The following is a 23,614-nucleotide window of genomic DNA, read 5'->3' on the forward strand; positions in this document are numbered from 1 at the left end:
GACTTTTGTTTGTTAACCTGGATTTGGTTGAAGGAAGGAAGGTTGGAGCATAAATGTTACATGGCTTTCTGCAATTTAGGAGAGAGGGGGTGAAGGCAGTGCTTTTTCTGTTCAAGGTTGTTGGCTCCGGAATGAGGCTTCACAGAGTATTAGCTGTGCAGCCTTGTACAAATTACTTCTCAATGAAAAGGAGCTAATAGTGTGTGCTGTTGAGATTTGAAAGTCTCCAATAAATTATACCTGTCTTTTCCTTGCCTTAGTTCAGAAACAATTGAGAAACCCAGACAAATGGAGTTCAACATAACTCCTTTACAACTGATAAAAAGGTGTTTGGAGAATGTGATTTTAATGAACCAATTGGATTTCTAAATACCTTTCCTCCAGGCACACCTGCCCCCAGAGCAGACAGAGCACACTCTGCTTATGGCTCTGAGATCTCAAGGAAGAAGAAATGCACTCCTTGTTCTAGATTCACCAGCAGAGGAGTCACTGCTCCCACGAGAAGGAGGAAATAGGGGTTGGTGAGGGCAAAAGTGAGGGAGTTCTTCTCTGGGGAATTCTCCTTCTCCACATGGAAACAGGAGCATTGGGAGATGTTTATCACTGGGTTCTTGTGAAGTGCTTAGCACAGGATCCAGTACATGGTAAGTAGGCTTTGTTTGCTTGAAGTGAAGTGGCTCAGTCGTGTCTGACTCTTTGCAACCCCATGGACTATAGCCTATCAGGCTCCTCCGTCCATGGGATTTTCCAGGCAAGAGTGCTGGAGTGGATTGCCATTTCCTTCTCCAGGGAATCTTCCCGACCCAGGAATCAAACCCAGGTCTCCCACATTGCAGGCAGACGCTTTACCGTCTGAGCCACCAGTTTGCTTAGTCATTATTAATAGTGAATATTAAGAAGCTTCCCACATCTTTGTGGATAAAGGAGTCACTTCCTCGTTGTACCCCCAGTGAAAACACAATACCCCTATCAAGAAGTGTAGTCCACTCCCCCACGCCTGAGTCTAGGGTCCCTGTGACTTGCTTAAACTGACAGAAGGTGGCAGAAGTGACACTGTATGACTTCCAAGGCCCCAGGGAACCTTGTGGCTTCTGCTCTTGCCTTCTTAGATCACTGCTCCAGAACAGCATAAAGAGAAACCCTTGAGAGACCTCCAGGAAAGAGAGGTCCCATCCCGGCGGCCAGCTTGCCCTCTGCTGAATGCATTCACATGATCGATCCCGCAAGACCAACAGAAAGACTGCCCAGCCAATCCACAGAATTGTCAGAAAAGAAAATGGTTATTGTTTAAAGTTCCTGTTTGGGGTTGATTTGTTATTCAGCAATAGTGAGCAAACAGGTAATAAGCCGGTGGAGCAAGAGACTGAAGCTGTGGTGGGTAGGGAAGGCCACAGGGGTTGCTGATTGCAGTGGGCTGATTTCCATAGTTTGTGAGCAAGTCCTTGGTTCAGGTCCGCTAAATGAGTGAGCAGACACTTCTACCTCAACTAGCTGTTATAAGTCCCTTCGTTGACATGTGTGATCTAACCTGTAGCAGACCTGAACTGAAGTGGCTCCTGGTGGGTCGGTAAGAAGCTACATGAATTGAGGCAGAGGAGTGTACTGGTCACTGACAAAGCTGAGCCCTCCAACCTTAACGAATTTCCCCCAGAGGATTTTGCTTCCTAAGGACCTATCTGAGGAGGTCCTGGCCTGAGACCACTCTTAACAGCAGAGATGCGGCCCAGGCAGTAGGGAGAGGGAGCCCGAAGGCACACGTTCTTCCACAGTTTGTGTTGGGTTTTCATCTCCATCTGGGAGGTGCCGCCAGATTGGAAAGCTTCCCCACCCATTGCTGCAGGCGTCTGCCTGCCTGCTCTCTGTTGCCAAGGCGTGGTCTGAAGGAATTTCCAGGATGTTGGACTTCCTAGTTTGCATTGCAAGACAGGGCTGGCAGCAGGCTGGAGACAGAGAAAGTGGACTGTGGGGTGGGGGAGCAGAAAGAAGCTGCTGGTCTTCAGTGTGAAGTGGAGCGTGAGTTCACCCTGGGACACCAGGGACACGATGGCAGTGGGCGGGCAGTGCTCTGTGAATGGACAAGGGTGGCTGAGGCTCGGGCAGATGGGCATCAAAGGAAAGCAGTAACAGACCCCAGGTAACACACTGGCTTTTCTGTAATGATCTCAGCAGGCAGGAGTGTCCTGGGGCTTGTATAGTTTAAAAGCACCACAGTCCTGGCTTCAGCAAAGCTTAAAGCATGGTGTAGGTCAGACAGTCATCCATTTTAAGTTCTGGCTCCTCTGCAATTTTTAAGTGACCCATGATTGTCAGGTTGGGGCTTCCCAGATGGCACAGTGGTAAAGAATCCTCCTGCCAATGCAGGAGATGCAGGAGACGTGGGTTTGGTGTCTGATCAGGAAGATCCACTGGAGAAGGAAATGGCAACCTGCTCCAGTATTCTCGCCTGGGAAATCCTGTGGACAGAGGAGCCTGCGGGCCCCAGTCCATAGGGTCTCAAAGAGTCAGACACGCATACACACTATTGTCTAGTGTGAAGCTGCATGAATTGAGGCAGAGGAGTGTGCTGGTCACCGACAAAGTAGAGCTTCCCACATTACCTAACTCACCCCTCTTTCTTCCAAAGGATTCTGCAACCTATCTGAGGAGGTCCTGGCCTGTGATGACCTTTGACAGCAGAGACACAGCCCAGGCAGTAAGGAGAGGAAGCCTGAGGGCACATGTTCTTTCACAGTTTGTATTTATTTTTCTTGGTTGATCCTTGGTAGAGGAAGAATAAGTGACTGTATTATATGATTTCAAATGTAAGGGGAGGTAGTGTAGATGTGGCTGAGAGTGTGCTTTCTAGAATCAGAATTGCAGGATTTGAATCCTGGACCCACCACTTACTAGCTCTGTATCTTTGGATACATTAACTAAGCCTCAATTTCCTAATTTGAAAAATGGATATAAGCATGGTGCTGTCAGATGCTGCTCCACAGGGCACCACCAAGGAACTGGTAGACAAAGCAAAGCTGAGTTTATAGCTCACTGAGATCAGGGCGATCCCTTCCTCGACAGAGTCTTAGCAGCATCTCATGAAGAGAGGGCAGTGATGGGATATTTATAGGTTTGGGGCTTGTTTAGGATTGAGCAAGGGCTTAACAGACACAGCAGGGCGAGAGTTTCTAAAGGAACCTTTGAGAATTGGTGAGACCTGCGGAGTACTTTCAGGACAGTAGCAAAATTTGTGTGTAACTTATCTCCCTGGGCAAGAGTTTCCTAAAGCATATTACTGGAGGCAGTGGTGAAAGTCATGCTAATACAGACAGTGAACTGTGTGGGTACAAAAGGTTTAGGTTCAAGTTCTCCTGATTTACTTCCAGCATTGTTGTGAGGATTAAATGAGACAATGGATGAAGTGCTAGACATAGAGTCATGAGAGTGCTAAATCGTTTCAGTGTCCAACTCTTTGCAACCCCATGGACTATAGCCCACCAGGCTTCTGTCTCCATGGGATTCTCCAGGCAAGAACGCTAGAGTGAGTTGCAATGCCTGTCTCCAGGGAATCTCCCCAACCCAGGGATTGAACTCACATCTCTTACATCTCCTGCATTGGCAGGCAGAAATACTCAGTAATAGTTACCATTAGTAGCATTATTTTCCAGTCCAGCCCCCATTTCTCCTGCCAGTTTGCTAGTACGATTCATGGGGTTGCAAAGAGTTGGACACGACTGAGCAACTGAACTGAACTGACTGAAAGTGATTTCACCTCCAGAATTGTTTTCTCGTGACCTAAAGACTTTATCCCTCTTTCAAATGCAAACACAGGAAGAAAGGGCTCACCAAATCTAATCAGGTATTTACACCTTGGAGTTTATAAAATCCTAAACAGGAATCCTGGAAGCTTAGAATATAAGCTTTACTAAGCTCTCAGAGAAATGGCCCCATACATCGTTCAGCTGTTCTGAAGGACCCTTACACATCCCCAGTCCACGTAAGACTAAGGACAATAATGCTAGGTCCAGAAGCCCTGAATTTCCCCCTTTCAATCTGGTGTCAGGCTGGTCCCATCTAGTAAGATGCTGTTACCTCCTTGGTGTTTGTACTTGTCCAAGTTTCTCCAGAGAAACAGAAACAGAAAGAAATCTTTCTTTCTTCCTTTCTTTGTTCCTTCCTTCCTTCTTCTTTCTTCATATCTATCTATCTAAATGGAGTTTATCATGAGGAATTGGCAGAAGATTATGGAGGCTAAGAAGACCCACAATCTGCTATCTGCAAGCTGGAGACCCAGCCAAGTTGGTGGAGTAATTCAGTTGGAGTCTGAAGGCCTGAGACCCAGGGGAGCTGAAGGTATAAATCTCAGTCTGGGGACTTGAGATGATGAGATGTCTGAGCTCTAGCAACAAGGCAAGGGAAAAAGGGGCAAATTCCACCCGTTTCTGCTTTTTGTTCTACTCAGACCCCCAGTGGATGGGATGAAGCTCAACCACGTGGAGGAGGGCCATCTACTGAGTCCACCAATTCAAATGGTTAATCTCATCTGGAAGCATCCTCACAGACACACCTAGAAATAATGTTTGGTCTGGACACTTCAGTCAAGTTGATACATTAAACTAACCATCACACCAAGTCATAGAGAAGAACTGAGGATTTGCAGATAGAAGAGGGATGGGTCATCATTTCTAGAGGAGGAATCCATCTTGCTCTTGAAATCACACACTACTGATGAGGCCTCTTATGTTAGGAGGTTAGTAAGCTGCCTCAGTTTACCCAAAGTACCTACACTCAGTCGTCTCTTCTGCAGGTTTCCAGACCATGTCAACAGGCTGTAGACCTGGGGAGCTCAGCCCAGGCTGTCCCTTAGAGTCAACAGGGCAGCTTTAGAAAATATCTAAAGCGGGTCTGCCGTTCAGGCCACTGCCCATTCGACCCTCAACCAGCTGAACCAGAATGTTATGGTGAGGCCCAGGCACTGCTCTTTCACCAAAGTTGCCCAGGTGATGGCTGACGCACAACTTGAGAAACACTACTCCAGATCAGTGCTACTTAAACTTTAGCTGCACAGATGTCATCCGGAGGACTTACTAAAACACAATTCGGGGTTTCACTCTCCAGAAATTCTGATTCGGTGTGTCTGAGTTGGGGCTTGAAAATGAGTACTTCTAAAATGCTCCCAGGTGATGTTAATGCTACATATTAGTTTCTGAGGGCTGCCATAACAAAGGATCACAGACCTGGAGACTTAAACAACAGAAATTTATTTTCTCACAGTTCTGGAGTCTAGAAGTCCAAGATCAAGATATCAACAGGGTTGGTTTCTTCTGAGGCCTCACTCTCTGCCTTACAGACAGCAGCCTTCTTTCTCCCTGTACCTTCACAAGTCTCCCCTCTGTGCATGTCTGTGTCCAAACTCCTTAAAAGGACACCAGTCATATAGGATTAGGGCCTACACTAATGACCTCATTTTAATTTATCTCTTTAAAGACCCTACTTCCAAATATGGTCACATTCTAAGGTCTTGGCAGGGGGTAGACACAATTTAGCCCCTCACATTCTGTCTGCTGAGTGTGTGAACCCCACACTTTCAGTAGCAAGGCTCTAAATTACACAGATCACAGAAATAGTACGTGTTCACCAGGTAATATAAGGTATAAGTGTTAATAGCTCAGTCATGTCCGACTCTTTGTGACCCCATGGACTGTAGCCTTCCAGGAATGAATTTACATTCCAAAAAGATAAAACAAAAATAAACAAGTGGGACTAGCTCAGCCTCAAATGCTTCTACACAGCAAAAGAAACAATCAGCTGTGTAAAAAGGCAATCTAGAGAATGTAAGAAAATATTTGTAAACTGTATATCTGAAAAGGGGTTAATCTGGTAAGGGATTAATCTCTAAAATATGTTTAAAAACTCCTACACCTTCATTGTTTTAACTCGTCTCCATAGGTTTGATACACATGGAGTGGTTCTCTTTTTTTTTTCTCCAACTTTTTACTCTGTATTGGGATATAGCTGATTAACAATATTGTGATGGTTTTAGGCAGCACCTGAGAGTCACAGATAAGGCTGGCAGGCTGGGGTTCTTCAGCATCTACATTACTGAAACAAATGTAAGAAGTTAGCTGAAAAATGGCTGTTTCAAAGCCTCTTCCTGCAGCAGCATGTTGTAAGAACTGCATGGGAAATGGCAGACCATAGCTACAGCCTGCCTCCTATTTCTGCAAAGTAACTCTCAAGGAAAAGAAAGTCACAGCCCAAGAATCAGACTGATTCTTACATAGCCAGGACAAGGCCTTTTTAAATCAGTTGCTGTTGTTTAGCTCCTTGGAAGTTTTTCATGTTGAAAAAAAGAAAATCCTTGGATGTTAAGTAGACATATTGTGGTGATCATTTTGCAATATATACAAATATCAAATAATTATATGTGCTTTTGAAACTAATAGGCTTAGTCAAAACTATGGTTTTTCCAGTAGTCACGTACGGATGTGAGAGTTGGACCATAAAGAAGGCTGAACGCCAAAGAATTAATGCTGTTGAGCTGTGGTGTTGGAGAAGACTCTTGAGAGTCCCTTGGACTGCAAGGAGATCAAACCAGTCAATCCTAAGGCAAATCAATCCTGAATATTCATTGGATGGATTGTTGCTGAAGCTGAAGCTCCAATACTTTGGCTGCCTGCTGCGAAGAGCTGACTCATTGGAAAAGACCTTGACGCTGGGAAAGACTGAAGGCAAAAGGAGAAGAGGGAAGCAGAGGATGAGATGGTTAGATAGCATCACCGACTCAATGAACATGAATTTGAGCAAACTCCGGGAGATAGTGGAGGACAGAGGTGCCTGGTGTGTTGCAGTCCATGAAAAGTCAGAAAGAATGGGACAGAATTTAATGAACAACAACAACTAGTATAATGTGAATTTTCTTAAAAAAAAAAAAGTAACACCTCAAATTTCTTTTCTTTTCTTTTTTTTTACATTTGAATAGAAAATTTATTATTTTCATTTTCCAAGTGTTTTCTTTTTCTATCAGGGGGAAAAAAAATCTTAAGGATAGTTGTCACTTGCTGCCAAGTTGAGGGTAGTCTTTCTCTGGTGGTTTAGTCTCTAAGTTGCGTCTGACTCTTGTAAAAACCCCTTGTAAAACTCTTGGACTGTAGCCTGCCAGGCTACTCTGTCCATGGGATTCTCCAGGCAAGAATACTGGAGTGGGTTGCCATTTCCTTCTCCTTCAATTTTCTTAAAAAAAAATTTAAAAGATTACATTCCACACACACAAAAAAGTGTTTTTTTGATAATCAGATAAAATGAGTTGCAGCTTGAAGGGAACAAAACAAACTTCTAATGTTTTTAAGGCATATATGAAATTCAGTGGGGCAGGCTGAGGGCTGCATTCAGCTGTGGAAATGCATGGTAAGCAAATTTGATTCTTGTGGATCTAAAATGCTAGAAAGGAAAATCTTCTCTACTCTGTGAGGTTTAGTGTTTGTAAGCCTGTGAATTAAAGACACAAGAGAGGTTAACAAGAGAAAAAGGTTTATTTGCATGCAAATGAAAACCAACAAAAGAAGCAGTCGGTTCTTTAACTGGTTTAAGTTAGAGGTTTATAGACTTAGCAGGGACAAGGGAGGGAGGAAAAAGACCTTATGAGAAGACAAATAGGTTTCTTTAGGAAAGACAAGTGGATTTTTAGGAGAACAAATGGGATAAGACGTTTGTAATAATGTTTGTTTATGCAGGTGCAGTAGTCTTTCTGCCTTCAGAGCCGCACAGGGGATTTATGGCAGCCTCATTTCCCAGAAGCTACTGCTTTTAGTCAGATAAGGGAAGCTCTGAGAAGGTTTCTTTCCGCATCTGCTGAATCTCAAAGGTCTTCAGTTTAAAAAAATCTTTGTATCAACTCTAGGTCCCAACAATGGTAGTATGATACAGAAGTACTGTCTTGCTGCCTAAGGAAGTGACTTGTAAACTGTTCTCTCTTGCTGCCAAGCACCTGGCAGAGTCCTTTTAGCTGGCAAGCTGTGTCTTCTTCATGCTCAGCGTCAGCAGAACTATGGTTATTTGAAGACATCTGGAATTCTATTTGTAATTTTAGCATGAATTATATTGTTATTCTGACATGCCTGCATGCTCAGTTGCTCAGTTGTGTCTGACTCTTTGAAACTATTCTGACATACGCTATTTCTATAATTTGAAAGGTTTTATAAATCCTATAAAATACAATTCAGGTCACGATATTGCTAAAACTAAGCCTTGGAAAACACAGCTATAAGTCAAAAACTACAGAATAAAAGTTATATATGATAAAATGGTATTTATAAGGCCATCGACCAAATTAATACTATGCTATTAAGGCTTCCCAGGCAGCACTAGCGGCAAAGAACCCTCCTGCCAATGCAGGAGACATAAGAGACGTAGGTTTGATACCTGGCTCAGACAGATCCCCTAGAGGAGAGCATGGGAACCCACTCCAGTATCCTTGACTGGAGAATCCCATGGACAGGGGAGCTTGGCGGGCTACAGTCGATAGGGTTGCAAAGAGTCGGACATGACTGAAGTGACTTAGCACACATTAAGAGATAGCCTTGTGGGAAAATTTTTAAATATTGCTTAAAAATTAAAAGGAACATTAAAGTAAAAATGTGCTGCAATAGGTACAGATTTTTGTACTCTAGGAATGAACTCCTCATACACTATTCCTTTGGGAAATAAACTTGACCTATGAGAGAACTACAAAAGCTTGTTCCTTGAGTGAAATATGGACAAAAACTAAGACATCATTTAGTTCATGAGTAAAGAATCAAACTGTGATTCAATGGCAAGTGTTTATGTAGAAGAGCTAGAAATTGAACAAACATCTAAAAACTGTAGGGCAGTTAATCCTGTGAAATCATGGCAACTATGAAGTAGTTCATCTTTAAAATTATGACAAGATTAGAGATGATAAGTATGTGAACTCTGGTTGTACATGGAAATAGATCTCTGAAATAATGTTGACTGAAAACAATTAGAATTCAAAATAGTACAGTTATTTCAACTATGGAAAAATACAAGCTTGCCTACTGGCAAAGATGGGGACTTAATTTAAACCTATGTAAATAGTGCTTATATTTACAAGGGCCTTATTTTCTCCTGAGTTGTGTTAATGATAAAAGTCAATTGCAGAGGTAGACAGTTTGGGGAGGGGAAGGGAGGAAGGATGAACTGATGGAGCACAGGGGATTTTTAAGGGAATGCAACTATTCTGCATGATACTGTAACAGTGGATGTGTGTTATTATATATTTGTCAGAATCCGTAGGCTACACAACACAGAGAATCCTAATTTAAGCAATGGACTTTACTTAATAATAATGTATCAGTATTGGCTCATCAGTTGCAACAATTGTACCACATTAATACAAGATATTGGGCTTCCCTGGTGACTCAGACAGTAAACAATCTGCCCGCAATGCAGGAGACCTGTGTTTGATCCCTGGGTCAGGAAGATCCCCTGGAGAAGGGAATGGCTACCTACGCCAGTATTCTTGCCTAGAGAATTCCATAGACAGAGGAACTTGGCAGGCTACAGTGCTTGGGGTTGCAAAGAGTTGGACATGACTGAGCTTAGCAGGAGAAATCGTGGGGTGGGGAGTAGCAATGAGGAAGTATATGGGAACTCTGCATTTTCTGCTCAATTTATCTGAAAATGCAAAACTGACCCCCTGTTAATAAAGTATATTAATTAAAGAAAAGAAGTAAATTGGTGGATAAAGAGATTGCTGAGTCTTGAGGAAATCTTGAATCATCAAGACTAAAACATGCTTTCAGTTCTTTGTTTACTTTGCCTACAGGTGCATTGTTTATTTTGCAAGGGCATAAGGATTAAGATGGAGAAGGCAATGGCACCCCACTCCAGTACTCTTGCCTGGAAAATCCCATGGATGAAGGAGCCTGGTGGCTGCAGTCCATAGGGTCGCTAAGAGTCGGATACAACTGAGCGACTTCACTTTCACTTTTCACTTTCATGCATTGGAGAAGGAAATGGCAACCCACTCCAATGTTCTTGCCTGGAGAATCCCAGGGACCCAGGAGCCTGGTGGGCTGCCGTCTATGGGGTCGCACAGAGTCGGACACGACTGAAGCGACTTAGCAAGCAGCAGCAGCAAGGATTAAGAACAAAATGAGAGCAATAGAATGTCTTGCTCTGGTTGCCAAAAGAAACTTTCTCATTTGGGTGACTATTATGAACATTGAATCAATCTATTCAGAGGAACAAATTTTACTCTTTATAGGATAAGTTCCAAATCTTCTTCAATTGATTTGGTAAGAAAACACTGTATCTTAGCAATTCTCACTACAGGATTCACAGTATCAGCAAACATATTTGAAGGTGTTCAACAAAGTGCTTTTCTGTTAGTATCTTGTTGATCAGCAATCTCACTTCATCAGAACACAGCTTTTGCTCAGGGGAGAACCAGTTCTGTAATCCTTTCTCTGTAGTGGAAACTCCATAATGCTGGAGAATTCAAACTCATTCTCACAATCAGACCTCAGTCTCCTCCAGCCCTGGAGCCACTTACCCACTCCCCGCTCTGGCCACTCGCCACCTTCTCTGCCTTGAATCCTGGGCATAAACTCAGGTCTACGAAACAAACAAAACCCCAGGTCTTTATTCTCACTCAGCTTGCTTTCTGACCTCAAGCCTTACTATGCTGAGCTGGTGGAAAAACAGCCTCCTGAATGCCAAGGAACGCTGGAATGCCAAGGAACCTCTGAATGCCAAGACGCTGAGTGGTGGGGATGGGGTGAGGCGGGGAGAATCCTCTGGGCCTTGGCCCATGCGGGTTACTGCTTAGACATGTCATCTCTCTCCACAAGTTCCTTACAGGTCTTCCCGCTTTCTGCTGGTTTCCCTTGTGACTGGTGTGTGGGAGTCTTTGGCAGGGCTACCTCTGATCCTATCTGTCTCGACACAGCCATCTTCCCTCTGGGACTGTTTGCCTGAGTAGTGACTGTGCTGCAAAGTCATGACTGTAACACACAGTAGTGTTGTGTGCGAAGTCGCTTCAGTCATGTCCGACTCTTTGAGACCCTATAAATTGTAGCCCACCAAGCTCCTCTATCCATGGGATTCTCCAGGCATCTCTTCCAGGGGATCTTCCTGACTCAGGGATGGAAGCCGTGTCTCCTGCAGTGGCAGGCAGATTCTTTACCACTAGCACCACCTGGGAACCCTGCTGCAAAGGCAGGCACAGATCTTTTCTGCTCCTGGAATCCACCACCTCTCATTTTTCCCTCTTGACTCCCACCTGTTAAAAACACCTTCCAGTCTGGGGATGACATGGATTCTCTTTCTTTAATTTTTTCTGCAACGTCCCCCACCCCCAGGATTCCCTAAAGGGTTACATTTTTGGAATAAGAAGCAAAAATACTTTCAAACTATATGTTTTCTCCTATGAGCAACCCTTCCTCAAGGCAGTGAGGCCAGAGCCCACTGTGATGGACAGAAGGGAAAGGAGCCCTAAGAGAGAAAAAGGAAGAAATCCATATTTGAAAATATTATTTGGCCACATATTTTATTTGCACGGAGGCTCATCTCTGTTAATGTATTTTAGGCTGTCTGATAGCGTGACTGGTTTTCTTATGTCCTCCCCAGCACCTGTGGAGTGAGAAGGTGTGCTCCTGACGACCTCTGGTTGTTCTTCCTTTGACCTTGCCCAGCTTTGAAGCGAGCTCGGCAGTGCCTCTGTGGGGCAGTGATGGTCACATCCCGGCCACTAAATCCTAAGATTTCCCTTCCTAGTCATTGCCAACAATTACATTTTTGGCCACCTTTGGAGACACTGGATACCTCTGAACACAGTTCACCAGATCAGGTGGATTTTTAAAACTGTTTTTCAGCCAATGGAAAGGCTTGAGTCCAAATCATTAAGAGAATGGTGAATGTAACAACCATATTACTATGGCAAGGGGAGGGAAGGGGTGGAAACCTTACTACATTGCGTTTCCTACCCCTAAATGCCACAGTGCTTCCCCAGCAACCTCACATCGAATACTCTTCTAAGCTGAGGCACCAGAGGCCTGTCTTAAAATGTAAATGTGCTCTTTGGTGATGCTCTTAGATGACGTCTGTCTGATACTCAGCAGAGAGGAAACCCTGAAGAAATGAGACACTGGACAAGTAAGTTTTGATGGAAGAAAGTGAGAGGGAGGAAGGAAAAGGCCACAGCACCCCACCCTATCCCCGGCCCCACCATGGGAGACTAGGGCAAGAAATGGAATGGGAAAGGGTCTCAGAAACCAGCCCAGAGGTTTGTAACTTTGTCCAGGATTGGTAGGCCCTGCATCTGTGGAAAGGGCATTGTGTGAATCCATCAGCTTTCTTTTCTGTGAGTTGTCCAATGACAGCTTTATTCATTTTCTGATCAACTCCTTAGGGAGCCTGCCACTATGTGTGAAAGTGAAAGTCACTCAGTCGTGTCTGACTCTTTGCGATCCCATGGACTGTAGCCCACCAGGCTCCTCTGTCCATGTAATTCTCCAGGCAAGACTACTGTAGTGGGTTGCCATTCCCTTCTCCAGGGGATCTTCCCAACCCAGGAATCGAACCCCAGTCTCTTGCATTGCAGGCAGATTCTTTACCATCTGAGTCACCAGGGAAGCCCCTGCTGCTGTGCATATTGAGTGGTATTCAGCTCCCCAGGGTTTTGGCTGTGTGGGCTGGAGTCCCAGGGCTCTGGGTGGCTCCCCCTGGTGGGTACCATGATGATAAAGAAAGGGGAATAAGCTCCTCTGCTCCAATCACTTCTCTCCTGCTTTCACCACCTAGGGCTGATGGAATTCTCCATGCCGCTCCACCCCTCGAAACCCTGAAACTTGTCAAGGCCATTAACTTTTTTTTCAACTATATCAATTTAAGAATTTTTTATTGAGATGTATCCGACATCTAAAGTTATATTAGTTTCAGTTGTACAACATAATGATTCATTATTTGTATGAAACGTGGAGGCGGGGTGCTGAGCAGCCTGTCTAGTGAGTGGTCCTGGCCTCATTCATCCCTACACCCCAGTGCCCAGCCCTGTGTCTGCCACCTGGGGGCCATCCCCTCAATGTTTACTGTATTGAAATGAGCTTCATTTAGTCCGTGTTTGTGGAATTTGGGTGTACCTCACCAAGCTTTTTAATATCCTCTAATAAGTCACAGATTCTAAAAAACATAAATTAATTTTACTGGGTGACTCAGATGGCTCTAATTCCTTGTCTTTGCTTTTCTAATTGTTCTCCATGCTCCTTAAGCATCAAGGAGTGCAATGGACAAAGGAACAGAAAGTGAAGGAAAAGGCCCCTTATTATCAGACAGTCGTGCGCTTTTATGGAATAAGTGTTTTATACCAAGACTGGACAACAAAGTGGACTCCTGATGAGAAAAGATGAAAGGAATGACTTAGTTGGCCAGGGCAGGAATACCAAAGGCTCTCTTTCCTCGGGCCAGCTGCTCAGCTCCTGGAAGCAAAACAACCCTTCTGTCTGGGATTTGTGTTAGACCTGACCCTGCCGTGGCTTTTCTCCCTGACTGTGTAAGGCAAGTTCCCTGCTTAATATCCTTGTTCAGACTCAGTTAAATTCATAAACAGGAACTCTTAGGTTGCTGCTATTTTGAAACTTTCTGGGCTTTTGAAGATGATCTATGACTGAGACTTCCCTGGTGGTCCCGTGGCTAAAACTTTGTGCTCCCACTGTAGGGTGCTGGGGTTCAATCCCTGGTCAGGGAACTAGATCCCGCATGCGGCAACTAAAGACTCTGCATGCCGCAACTTAGACCGAGGAAAGCCAAATTGAAAAAAAAAATGCAGATGGTCTATGACTGATTTATTAATTACCAAACCTCTGTTCTTGTTTCATTAACTCAACCCTCATAGCTCCCAATTATTGGTCCAAATGGAGTAACCTAGTTGAGATGCAATTGAATTATTTAAACTTGCAATAGATTTTAAATGGTTGCTGTTTGACCTTGTGGTATATATGTGGCAAACTGTTTTCTTAACGTGATTAATGTGATAAAGGAGATGTGAAATCAAGACTGTCTTGGGAATGCGTTGTATGGTCACTTTATTTATATTGCATATTACTTATTTTGTAATAACCTTATTTTGTTTAGACAGATATTATAACTACTTGTATTCTGTAACCTCATACCAATTTGAAGGTACTGCAAACAGTCGTGGTAAGAGGAAGAAGGGAAGAGATAAACTGGTTGAGGGCTTTGAATGAGTGTTTCAGAAATATGGGTACTATTGATCTAAAATTAGTTATTTATATTTTATTTTTATTACATAGCATATATTAATATGTAAATCTATTTACATGTATTAAATTTAATGTATTATATTAATATACAGTACATTAATATATTGTGAACATATGCTTAATTTATTAACAAATACATTACTTTACATTTACTATATTAATATATAATATAACATATAATGTATGTCATATTCAGGGCTTCCCAGGTGGCTCAATGGTAAGGAATCCGTGTGCCAATACAGAAAGCACAGGTTTGATCCCTGGGTTGGGAAGATCCCCTGGAGGAGGAAATGGCAACCCACCCAAGTATTCTTGCCTGGCGGGCTGCAGTCCATGAGGGTCACAAAGAGCTAAACAAGACTGAGCGACTGAGCATGTTACATTAAATATAAATTATATATATATATATGGCTGGAAATCCCTTTAGTAAATAAAACAACTTGTGCCATGATGGGTCAATGAATATCATTTGCTTAAGCACCTGAATTCCAGTTGCCAGATTGTGCTAGTGGTAAAGAACCCTCCTGCCAATGCGGGAGATACAACAGAAGTGGGTTCAACCCCAAGGTTGGGAAGATGCCCCAGAGTAGGAAATGGCAACCCACTCTGGTATTTTTGCCTAGAGAATCCCATGGACAGAGGAGCCTGGCGAGCTACAGTCCATAGGGTCACAAAGTATGTGACTGAAGCGACTGAGCACTTCAGAGGCAGGAGTACTTTGCTGCCAGGGCTTTAGTTTGGTTGATCATTTTTCCTTGTTTTGCCTTTGCAGAAAGTCAAATTATGAGTTATCTATTGCTGTGTAATAAACTACCCTACAACTCAGTGCCTTCAAATAATAAGTGCTTATTATCTCAGTTTCTGTGGGTCTGGAATCTGGGTGCAGCTTAGGTGGGTGCTGTAGCTCCAGGCTGGCTGTTGACTGGAAACTTCCCTCAGTTCTTGGCATGTGGGCCTCTCCACAGGCAGCAGGATCCCTCACAGTGAGTAAGAGTGAGCAAAAGAGAGTAAGCAGCAGTCTTTCTGTCACCCAGTCTTGGAAGTGACACCCCATCACTTTTGTCGTGGGTACCACTCTTGTGGAACCCCATACCCAGTCAGGGGTATGGGGTTCCACAAGAGCATGAATCTCAGGTGTAGGGATTTGGAGCCATCTCAGATGCTGCCTGGATGAGATGGCTGGATGGCATCACTGACTCGATGGACATGAGTCTGAGTGAACTCCAGGAGTTGGTGATGGACAGGGAGGCCTGGCGTGCTGCAGTTCATGGGGTCGCAAAGAGTCGGACACGATTGAGAGACTGAACTGATCTGAACAGATGCTGCCTGCCCCAGCTAAAGAGAAAAAAATGACTATATTTATCAAAATTAGTGTCACTTAAATATGATACCAAATACACAAGTAATCAAAAAAAAAATAGGTAAATTGGACTTCATCTAAAAACGTTTATGCATCAGAGGACACTATTGAGAAAGTGAAAAGACAATCCATAGAGTGGGAGAAAATATTTCTAAAACCATGTATGGAATAAAGATCCAATAGCCAAAATATATAAAAAGCTCTTACAGCTCAACAATTAAAAAACAAAACCAAATAACCCATTTTAAAAATAGGCAAAGGATTTAGATAGACATTTCTCTAAAGATGGTATTCAAATGACCAATACGTGTATGAAAAATGCTCAGCAAGTTATTCACCAGGAAAATGCAAATCAAATCACAATGAGTACCACTTCATAGGCACTATATATTATTTTAAATGGAGAACAATAAATGTTGACAGCAATACGGAAAAACTGGAATCCTCACATGCTGAAGTATAAAATGGTGCAGCCACTGTGGACACAGTTCGGCAGTTCCTCCAAAAGGTAAATACAGACTTACTGTATGAATCAGTCATGCCATGTCTAGGTGTGTATTCACCCATGAGAAATGAAAATATACATTCACACACACACACACACACACAAAAACTTGTACATGAATGATCGTAGCAGCAATATTCATAATAATTGGAAATAATGCACATGTCCATCAACTGATGAGTGTATACCCATGGAATGTTATTCAGTCATAAAAAGGAATGAAGCACTGATACACGCAACAACATGAATGAACCTTGACGACATTGTACTAACTGAAAAGCCTGACACCAAGGCCACATACTGTGTGATTTCATTTATATGATATGTCCAGAATAGGTAAATCTACAAAGAGGAAAAACAGATTAAATGGTTGCCAGGGGCTTGGAGGAAGGGGGAATAGGGGCCGTCTGTTAATAGATACAGTGTCTACAGTGATGAAAATGTTCTAAAATTATATTATAGTGTTGGTCACACAACTCTGTGAGTATACTAAAATCCAATGAATTATATACTTTAAAATGGTGACTGTTGATATATGGCAGAAACCAACACAATATTGTAAAGCATTACCCTCCAATTACAAATAAATAAATTTTTTTAAAAATGCTGAATTTTATGTTATGTGAATTTTATCTCAATAAAAATTCTTTTTTAAAATTACTATGACCAATGGTAACAAGTATTTACTGAATGTTTGGTAGCCTGCTAAGTTCCTGCTGGGTTCTGGAGCTTAGGTCAGTGGTTTTCAACCTGGGCGGCACATTGAAATCACGTGCAAGATTTTAAAAATCTTGATGCCCAGACCACGGCCCAGACCAAGTAAATCAGAATCTCTAGGGTAGAATCCAGACCTCAGTGGTTTTTAGGGCACTGTAAGAAATCCCAACATGCAGCCAAGGTTGAAAACCACCAGCCTAGAGCATTAAACATGCATGCATGTTCTGTCGCTGAGTCGTATCTGACTCTTTGTGACCCCATGGACTGTAGCCAGTCAGGCTCCTCTGTCCATGGGATTTCCTAGGCAAGAATACTGGAGTTGGTTGCCATGTCTTCCTCCAGGGGATCTTCCCGACCCAGGGATCAAATCTGTGTCTCCAATGTCTCCTGCATTGGAAGGCAGACTCTTTACCACTGAGCCACTTAAGAAGCCCAGAGCATTGTGACTTCTTAGCAAGTTGGGTTCCTTCAAGAAGTGACCACTCTCATGTCCTATCTTCTTTCCATTAATAGTAATCAGCAAAGAAGGCTGCTTGTCCTCAAGGACAGACTCTTCCTCCAAGTCAAGAAGGTCACTTGGTTTCTCCTAATTCACCATTATTTTCCTTTCTGTGGGTGACTCAGAATGTTCAGTAATTTAAAGAGGGATATTTGATGCTTTGAAGTTGTTTCTTAGTTTGGATTAGCTTGGTATGACTCAACTGTGGGCAGAGAATCCTTTGTTCCCTTTGGAACAAAAGTTGAATTCTGTCCAAATGAGTTGGCACTTTTGCCCTGAAAAACCTGAATTTTATAGTTTGTGAAGTTCTGAGCAAAAAGCTAAGATGAAAGGAGCTAGAAATGTGAAGACTTTCATGGGCCTATGTGCTGTGTTTTGTATTTTTTATCTAACTGTGGTAGTTTATTTAACCGTCTTCATCTTGGCTTCCCAGAACCTTAGCCGTTAGTGTCCTAAACCCTCTGTTGCCAGCAGCTCGCCAAGCTGCTTTTGCACGGCATTCATTCTGTTTGGCAAACCTATGTGGACTTGTGTCCCAAACCACAAGTGGTCCTGGTTAAATCCACCAATCAAGGTACTAGAAGCTGAAGCCAATTCGTGAGAAAGATGGAAATGGGCAAAAAAAAAAAAAAGGAAATTAGAAGATTTCAAAGAGCCATAAAGAAAGGATCAGCAACAGCTACATTTGGTTACAGAAGGGCAATGAGGGTTTAGCTAGTAACCCACCTGGTGGTAGGTGATGGGGGTAAATATAGTCAGACCTCTGAACCCCAGGGTTCCATATCCACAGAATCAATAAACCACAGAACAACAAACCATGGATCAAAAGATATTTGAGAAAAAATTCCAGAGTTCCAAAAAGCAAAACTTGAAGTCGCCATTTTTAAGCACCTATTTATGTATCATTTACTTTGTATTTGCAACAATCTATACAGTGTTTATGGGGCGTCCCAGGTGGCACTAGAGGTAAAGAACTTTCCCACCAATGCAGGAGATGTAAGAGACATGGGTTCTATCCCTGGGTCAGGAAAATCCCCTGGAGGAGGGCATGGCCACGTACTCCAGTATTCTTGCCTGGAAAATTTCATCGACAGAGAAGCCTGGTAGGCTACAGTCCATGGGGTTGCAAAGAGTTGGACACTACTGAGTAACTGAGTGCACACACATACCAGCACCATAAGCAATCTAGAGATGATGTAAAGTCTATAGAAGGAAGTACACAGACTGTTTGCAAATACTATGCTATTTAATATGAGGGACTTAGGCAGCCAAGCATCTGGTATCTGTTGAATATCCTGGAACCAATCACCCAAGGACCCCAAGGGACAATTGTACAAAGGATCAAGTGTACACAGGATCAGGTGTTCACAGGACAATTGGACTCAGGATCAAGTGTACATGGGACAATTGTACACAGGATCAGCTCTGGCACCACTTGCAGCAACGAGAGAAAACTCTAGAAAGGAGATTGAACAAAGACTGGCAACTACCAAAAACTTCCAGTAAGGACAAATGAAACTGCAGAGGCCTCTGGAGTGGAGGAAACCCAGAAAAGAAAGGACAGGGAAGTAACAAACAGAGGCATGTGGATCTGCCCCTAGAAGGTAGTAGAAACCAGCCATATTTCTATTAAATGAAGTAGAATGCTCAAGTCTTAAATATTTAACTCGATGAATTTTTACATATATATACCTATAAAACCACTAGCAAAATCATTACTTAGAACATTTCCAACTCCCCAGAAAATTCTCTCATACTCCCTCCAGCTCATTAGCCCCCTCTCCTCACCCAGAAGTAGCCTGTAATTGTATTCATATCACTGTAAATTGGTTTCGCCTTTTCTTGGTAATTCATATGAATGGAATCATACAGCATATATTCATTTGTGTATGGCTTCTTTTGCATGGCCTAACGTTTTGGGGATCCATCCATATTGTTATGTGTATCAATTGTTTGTGCTTTTATTATTACTGTATATAGTATTTTATGATATAAATATGCCATAAAACTTATCCATTCCTCTGTTTATGGACATTTGGGTTATTTAAAGTCTGGCATCATTCGGAATAAAGCTGCTATGAACACTGGGGTACATGCCTTTTCATAGACATACACATTCATTTTTCTTGAGGATATATCTAGGAGAGGAGTTTCTGGGTCAGAAGATAGGTTTAACTATCTTTAGTTAAACAGAAGATATGTTTTAACTTTCGTGGATACTATCAAACAGTTTTTCAGAGGTGACTATCATTTGACACATTCACTGAGAACTCCAGTGGGTGTTTTTGAGATGAAAAGAAAATCAGTAAATACCTTAACCTGAGCCAAGTTCCTGGCTGCATAAAATTTGCCATGACCTGTGGGATATGAACTGGCCATGCTTTGCAGTTGAGTGATGAAAGAAAAATAATACACAGAGGCCATGGAGGGCACCTGTAACTGTCCCACCCCAACCAATGCAGCAGGAAGAAAACCCTGCAGCTATTTTGGGGTGGTTTCCTAGCAGGGACATTAGCTAGTTATTAATAAAAGGGAAAGGGAGTTGACAGAATGGGAAATGCTAAAGTTGTTTCCAATTTGCCTGTTGAAAATGGGTGATTTAAAAAACAAACAAACAAACAAAAAAAAAAAAAACAGGCTAAGTAGCAATGTCCCTCGAACTTTACTGGGAGGAAAGCTAGTTAAAAATTCGGAATCTGCAATTTTAAAGAGATACCCCAGGGATTTCCCTGGTGGTCCAGTGGCTAAGACTTGGTGCTCCCCATGCAGGGGGCACGGGTTCAATTCCTGGTCAGGGAACTAGATCCCACATGTTGCAACTAAGAGTTCGCATGCTGCAACAAAGATTGAAGATCCTGTGTGCCACAACTAAGACCAGGCGTGGCCAAATAAACAAACAAATATATTTTTTTAAAGATACCCCAGGTGGTATCACTGGTGTTTCAAACACTACTCCAAAACATTGGTTAGAGGTTCAGCAACACTTGCATGTAATGTGTGCTGGGGAAAATAGCAAGAATATTTCCAATTCATTTTACATCAGAGCACCTTGTCGAACTGATCTTTTTGATCCTTAAATGTTTTGTTGAGTATTCTTTTTAAACACATAAAAATTGGGGGAAAGCTTGTGCCTTTCATTTTGCCCCCCGGGTGTCATCTTCTTAGCAATGCAGAGTTTACATATGAGAGTCAGTTTCTTTCCTCCCTTCCTCGTTGCCAAGGAGGACAATCAACATAGGTGACCCCAGTCCTCTTTTAAAAGGATTTACTGTTAGTTTTAGTGTAGAGCTGTGAGGAGATATCAAAAATTACTGATACATCATTGCAAAGTTAAAGCTATTTTGGCACATAGTAGGTATTTGATGCTTCCCTGGTGGCTCAAATGGTAAAGAATCTGCCTACAATGCAGGAGACCTAGGTTCAATTCCTGGGTTGGGAAGATCCCCTGGAGGAGGGCATGGTGATCTGCTTCAGTATTCTTGCCTGGAGAACTGCATAGACAGAGGAGCCTGGCAGACTACAGTCCGTGGGGTCACAAAGAGTTGGACACAACTGATTGACTAACACTCACTCAGGTACTTGACACACATTGAGACAGTTCCATTTACTTCATTAAAAAAATGTTTAAGATTTTGATGGAGGAGCAAGAAATAGAATGGGGTATTGGGGGCAGGGAAACAGCAGAAAAAACAAAATTTAGCCACCTGTCATCGCTGCCTTCTTGGGGTAAAAAGCTGCTGTTGAAGGAATTCCTTTATGTGGCTGTGATTAAACCAGGGAGGGTCAGAGAGATGGTTATTTCAAAAATAAAGGAAGAGGCCAAAGAGTAAAATATTTCCCAGTATAATGAAAAAAAAAGCTTTAAGTGCCTGTTGTGTGATAGGCACTATACTAAAGCAAGGAATCAGTTCAGTTCAGTTGCTCAGTCATGTCTGACTCCTTGCAACCTCATGAACCGCAGCACGCCTCCCCTCCTTGTCCATCACCAACTGCCGGAGTCTACCCAAAGCGAGGAATACCTGGTGGGAAAGAGAGAGGAAATTTCTATTTTCAAGAGGTTTTCATTCTAATGTGGAACTGTGTTAGTCAGGGTAACGTCACTAACAAAAACACACAAACAAACAGCTAATTCTCAGTGGCTTAGCACACATAGAAAAAAAAAAAAAAACAGATTCTTCAAGCATGAAGACAGGTGTTCTGCTCCATTCAGGCAGCAGATCAGAAAGAGAGTTTAGGAGCCTGTATGGGTAGTTTTCATGATAAGGCCTAACCTGGAAATGGCAAACATCACTTTACCCATGCTGCATTGACCAGACTGAGCCACGTGGTCACACCTAACTGCAGTGGAGGTTGGGAAACATAGCTGAGCGCACAGAAGAGAAAGGAAAGAGTTTAGTGAACACACTCAGTCTCTACAACAGGGGTCAACAGTGAAGTACAATCTGGTGTGGCAAGTGCTCTACTATGGGGAGGTAAAGAGTGCTTTTGATAATACACGGGAAAGACACCTAACCCAGACTGGGTCGGGCAGAGACTATCCTAAAAGAACTGATGTCTCAGCTGGGGAAGAAAAAAGTTCATTTATCTCTAGAACATGTTACCTTCTCCCTTAATAAGATACTACTCCCTTGCATGAACAGTTTGTTTAAATCCAAAGAACATTTTTTTGCTAAAGTAGCCATTAGAGAATAATAAGCTCTTTCTCGGGTTGCTCTTTTTCTCTGCCTTAAGAAGAAACGGTGTGGGAATTCCCTGGTGGTCCAGTAGTTAGGACCTGGCACTTTCACTGCCAGGGCCCTGAGTTCAATCCCTGATAGAGGAACTAAGATCCCACAAGCCACTCGATTTGACCAAAAAAAGAAAAAAGAAAGAAAGAAAGAAAAGAAACGACTTGGACTTCTCTGGTGGCACAGTGAATAAGAATCTGCATGTCAGTGCAGGGGACATGGGTTCAATTCCCGGTCTGGGAAGATTCCACATGCCACAGAGCAACAAGACCCCTGTGCCACAACTACGGAGCCTGTACTCTAGAGCCTGTGAGCCTCAACTACTGAGCTTGCGTGCTGCAACTACTGAAGATCGAGCACCTGGAGCCTGTGCTCCACAACAGAGAAGCCACCACAGTGAGAAGCCTGAGCACAACAGTGAAGCGTAGCCCCAGCTCCCTGCAACTAGAGAGAAAGCCCGTACAAAGCAACGAAGATCCAGCACAGCCAAGAAATTAATTAATTAAAAAAAAGAAATTTATATATGAATATATCTTTATATATAAATTTTTACCTTCATCTTCAAACGGTGATAAAGTAATTATTTTTGTTTTATATTTACTTGGTGCAACGTGCCTGGCATAGACATTTTCTTGCTGTAAAAATGTATTTTTACCTTTAAGTAAATCTATAATAAAATTTAAAAAGAAAAAAAAAAAAAGAAATGGCTTAATGTGGAATATGCTGTTTGTTGACTGCTCAAATCCATTCCTCCCTCCTCCTTTTTTAAAAAAATAATTTTATTTATTTATTTCTGGCTGTGCTGGGTCTTCATTGTTGCACAGGCTTTCTCTAGTTGCGGCTAGCGGAGCCTACTGTATTAATAGTTGCCGTGCACGGGTTTCTCACTGCAGAGGCTTCTCTTCTCATGGAGCACAGGCTCTGGGGTGCAGGCTCAGTAGTTGTGGCGAATGGGCTTAGTTGCTCTGAGGCATGTGGGATCTTCCCAGACCAGGAACTGAACCCATGTCCCCTCATCGGCAGGCAAATTCTTTACCACTAAGCCACTAGACAAGCCCCTTCCTTCTTCTTTGATAAGAAAATACAAATTTTCTTCCGCCACCCAACAATGTGTTCTAGGAAAATGAATTCTAGGAAACAGACTGTAATTAGTCTAAGGCAACCTTGGCAGTTCAATTCACCTTTCATTTATTTGGCAAATGGTAAATGAGCTCCTGCTATGCACAAGTCTGCTCTAAGTGCCGATTATCTTTGCCAGTTATAAGCGTGGAGTGGCCATGTGGTGCAAATTCCAGACAATGAGGGGCAAGGGGAAGACTGCTGGGGGCTTCTGGGGAAGGCTTTTTCTCTAGAGTAAAATGAGAGCTACTTGAAGAGAAAGCCAAGGCTTCGCCTTCCTGTGTCTGGACAGTGTTATATGAGAGGTGATGCTTGGAACTGAAACAGTAATCTTGCAACCATGAGGCGAAAGAGAAGAGAAACTCAGAGAGGAGGATACAGAGCTCTGGCCTAGTTAGCTTGTCTAATTAGCCAAACCTAGAGTCACCT

Source organism: Bos indicus, chromosome 6 (assembly GCF_029378745.1).
Source record: "Bos indicus isolate NIAB-ARS_2022 breed Sahiwal x Tharparkar chromosome 6, NIAB-ARS_B.indTharparkar_mat_pri_1.0, whole genome shotgun sequence".
Classification (NCBI taxonomy): Eukaryota; Metazoa; Chordata; class Mammalia; order Artiodactyla; family Bovidae; genus Bos; species Bos indicus.